This window comes from Apodemus sylvaticus, chromosome 14, assembly GCF_947179515.1.
Source record: "Apodemus sylvaticus chromosome 14, mApoSyl1.1, whole genome shotgun sequence".
Taxonomy (NCBI): domain Eukaryota; kingdom Metazoa; phylum Chordata; class Mammalia; order Rodentia; family Muridae; genus Apodemus; species Apodemus sylvaticus.
Genome location: NC_067485.1, coordinates 24,544,877 through 24,549,666, shown reverse-complemented (window position 1 = coordinate 24,549,666; position 4,790 = coordinate 24,544,877).

Here is a 4,790-nt window from a genome sequence, read left to right as displayed (position 1 = left end):
CAACTGGAGGGCAGCATGCAGAAGAATGCGAATTGATCCATTCTTGTCTCCTTGTACTAAGCTCAAATCGAAATGGATCAAGGACCTCCACATAAAGCCAGACACTCTGAAGCTAATAGAAAAGAAACTGGGGAAGACCCTTGAGGACATCGGTACAGGGAGAAAGTTTCTGAACAGAACACCAATAGCGTATGCTCTAAAAGCAAGAATTGACAAATGGGACCTCATAAAATTACAAAGTTTCTGTAAGGCAAAGGACACCATCAAGAGGACAAATCGGCAACCAACACATTGGGAAAAGATCGTCACCAATCCTACATCAGATAGAGGGCTAATATCCAATATATATAAAGAACTCAAGAAGTTAGACTCCAGAAAACCAAACAACCCTATTAAAAAATGGGGTACAGAGTTAAACAAAGAATTCTCACCTGAAGAACTTCGGATGGTGGAGAAGCATCTTAAAAAATGCTCAACTTCATTAGTCATTAGGGAAATGCAAATCAAAACAACCCTGAGATTTCATCTTACACCAGTCAGAATGGCTGAGATTAAAAATTCAGGAGACAGCAGGTGTTGGAGAGGGTGTGGAGAAAGAGGAACACTCCTCCACTGCTGGTGGGGTTGCAAATTGGTACAACCACTCTGGAAAGCAATCTGGCGGTTCCTCTGAAAACTGGGCACCTCACTTCCAGAAGATCCTGCTATACCACTCCTGGGCATATACCCAGAGGATTCCCCACCATGTAATAAGGATACATGCTCTACTATGTTCATAGCAGCCCTATTTATAATTGCCAGATGCTGGAAAGAACCCAGGTATCCCTCAACAGAAGAGTGGATGCAAAAAATGTGGTATATCTACACAATGGAGTACTATTCAGCCATTAGAAACAATGAATTCATGAAATTCTTAGGCAAATGGATGGAGCTAGAGAACATCATACTAAGTGAGGTAACCCAGACTCAATAGGTGAATCATGGTATGCACTCATAATAAGTGGATATTAACCTAGAAAACTGGAATACCCAAAACATAATCCACACATCAAATGAGATACAAGAAGAAAGGAGGAGTGGCCCCTGGTTCTGGAAAGACTCAGTGAAGCAGTATTCGACAAAACCAGAACGGGGAAGTGGGAAGGGGTGGGTGGGAGGACAGGGGAAGAGAAGGGTGCTTACGGGACTTTCGGGGAGTGGGGGGCTAGAAAAGGGGAAATCATTTGAAATGTAAATAAATTATATTGAATAAAAAAATTTAAAAAATAATTTCTAAAAGCAAAAAAAAAAAAAAAATTAATTAGACCGGGGAAGTGGGGGGGGGGGGAGGATGTGGCGGAGGCAGCAGCAGCAGCTGGTCCAGCGGAAGGGCCATCAGTAGTGGAACTAAGCCGACAGGGTCCAGGCAGGCCTTGTGCCCGCTACCACTCGCCTTCCTTGGCCAGCGGGGTTGCAAACGGTGGCAGATTTACAGCGCCTTTCACCCCACAGAAACCACATCAGAACTCCAAACAGACTGGACCTGAGCAGAAATACCTCTCCTCACATAATAATCAAAACCCCAAATGTACTCAACAAAGAAAGAATATTAAAGGCAGCAAGAGAAAAAGGCCAAGTAACATATAAAGGAAGACCTATCAGAATCACACCAGACTTCTCACCAGAGACAATGAAAGCTAAAAGATCCTGGGCAGATCTCATGCAGACTCTAAGAGAACACAAATGTCAGCCAAGACTACTATACCCAGCAAAACTCTCAATCACAATAGATAGAGAAACCAAGATATTCCATGACAAAACCAAATTTACACAATATCTTTCTATAAACCCAGCTCTACAAGGAATAATAGGAGGAAAACTCCAATACAAGGAGGGAAACGACACCCTGGAAAAAGCAGGATAGTTACCTTCTTTCATCAAACCCAAAAGAAGATAACCACTCATATATAAAAACAACATTGAAAATGGCAGGAAGTAATAATCACTATTCCTAAATATCTCTTAAGGTCACTCCCCAATAAAAAGACATAGACTAACAGACTGGATAAGGAAACAGGACCCTACATCTTGCTGCATACAGGAAACACATCTCAATGTCAAAGACAAAAACTACCTTAGAGTAAAAGGCTAGAAGACAATTTTACAAGCCAATGGTCTTGGGAAACGAGCCAGAGCCATTCTAATATCAGATAAAATTGACTTTCAATCTAAAGTCATCAAAACAGATACAGAAGGACACTTCTTGCTGGTCAACGGAAAAATCCACCAAGAAGAACTTTCAATTCTGAACATCTATGTGCTAAATGCAAGGGCACCCTCGTTCGTAAAAGAAACTTTACTAAAGCTCAAAGCACACATTGCACATAACACAATAATTGTGGTTGACTTCAACACTCCACTCTCCTCAATCAAAAAAACAGAAACTAAACAGGGACACAATAAAACTAATTGAAGCTTTGGACCAATCGGACTTGACTGATATTTATAGAACATTTCACCCTAAAACAAAAGAATATACCTTTTTCTCAGCACCTCATGGTACCTTCTCCAAAATCTATCATATAATTGGTCAACAGACAGACCTCAACAAATATAGAAAGATCGAACTAATCCCATGCCTCCTACCGGATCACTATGGAGTAAGAGTGGTCTTCAACGGCAACAAAAACAACAGAAAGCCCACATACACATGGAGGCTGAACAATACTCTACTCAATGACATCTTGGCCAAAGAAGAAATAAAGAAAGAAATGAGAGACTTTTTAGTATTTAATGAAAAATGAAGGCACAACATACCCAAATCTTTGGGACACAATGAAAGCAGTGCTAAGAGGAAAACTCATAGCCCTGAGTGCCTCCAAAAAGAAAATGGAGTGCATACACTAGCAGCTTAACGACACACCTGAAAGCCTTGGAACAAAAAGCCAAGTCACCCAGGAGGAGGAGAAGACAGGAGATCAAACTCAGGGCTGAAATCAATCAAGTGGAAACAAAGAGAACCATACAAAGAATCAACAAATCCAGGAGCTGTTTTTTTTTTTGAGAAAATCAACAAGATAGATAAATCCTTAGCCAGACTGACCAAAGGGCAGAGAGAAAGTATCCAAGTCAACAAAATTAGAAATGAAAAGTGGGATATAACGACAGAAACTGAGGAAATTCAAAAAAATCATCAGATCCTACTACAAAAGCCTATACTCAACTCAACTCAGAGAATCTGGAGGAAATGGACAATTTCCTAGACAGATACCAAATACCAAAATTAAATCAGGACCAAATAGATCTTCTAAACAGTCCCATAACCCTTAAAGAAATAGAAGAGGTCATAGAAAGCCTTCCAACCAAAAAAAGCACAGGACCAGATGGCTTCAGTGCAGAATTGTATCAGACCTTCAATGAAGACCTAACACCAATACTCTTCAAACTATTACACCAAATAGAAACAGAAGGAACACTACCCAATTTCTTCTATGAAGCCACAATTACACTGATACCAAAACCACACAAAGATCCAACAAAGAAAGAACTTCAGACCAATTTCCCTTATGAACATCGATGTAAAAATACTCAATAAATTTCTTGCCAACCGAATCCAAGAACACATAAAAACGATCATACACCATGACCAAGTAGGCTTTATTCCAAGGATGCAGGGTTGGTTCAATATACGGAAATGCATCAATGCAATCCACTACATAAACAAACTTAAAGAAAAAAACCACATGGTCATTTCATTGGATGCTGAAAAAGCATTTGACAAAATTCAGCATCCTTTCATGCTTAAAGTCTTGGACAGAACAGGAATTCATGTCCCATACCTAAACATAGTAAAAGCAATATACAGCAAACCAGTAGCCAGCAAACTAAATGGAGAGAAACTTGAAGCAATCCCACTAAAATCAGGGACTAGACAGGGCTGCCCCCTTTCTCCTTAGCTTTTAAATATTGTACTTGAGGTACTAGCTTAGGCAATTCCACAACATAAGGAGGTCAAAGGGATACAAATTGGAAAGGAAGAAGTCAAACTATCATTATTTGCAGATGATATGATAGTCTACCTAAGTGATCCAAAAAACTCCACTAGAGAATTCCTACAGCTGATAAACAACTTCAGCAAAGTGGCAGGTTATAAAATCAACTCAAGGAAATCAGTGGCCTTCCTATACTCAAAGGATAAGCAGGCTGAGAAAGAAATTAGGGAAATGACACCCTTCACAATAGCCACAAACAGTATAAAGTACCTTGGGGTGACTCTTACCAAACATGTGAAAGATCTGTATGAGAGGAACTTCAAGACTCTGAAGAAGGAAATGGAAGAAGACCTCAAAAATAGGAAAAACCTCCCATGCTCATGGATCGTCAGGATCAATATAGTTAAAATGGCCATTTTGCCAAAAGCAATATACAAATTCAATGCAATACCCATCAAAATCCCAACTCAATTCTTCATAGAGTTAGAAAGAGCAATTCTCAAATTCATCTGGAATAACAAAAAACCCAGGATAGCTAAAATTATTCTCAACAACAAAAGAAATTCTGGGGGAATCAGTATCCCTGACCTCAAGCAATACTACTGAGCAATAGTGTTAAAAACTGCATGGTATTGGTACAGTGACAGGCAGGCAGATCAATGGAACAGGATTGAAGATTCAGAAATGAACCCACACACCTATGGCCACTTGATCCTCAACAAAGGGTCTGAACATCCAATGGAAAAAAGATAGCCTTTTCAATAAATGGTGCTGGTTCAACTGGAGGTCAGCATGCAGAAGAATGCAATTTGATCCATC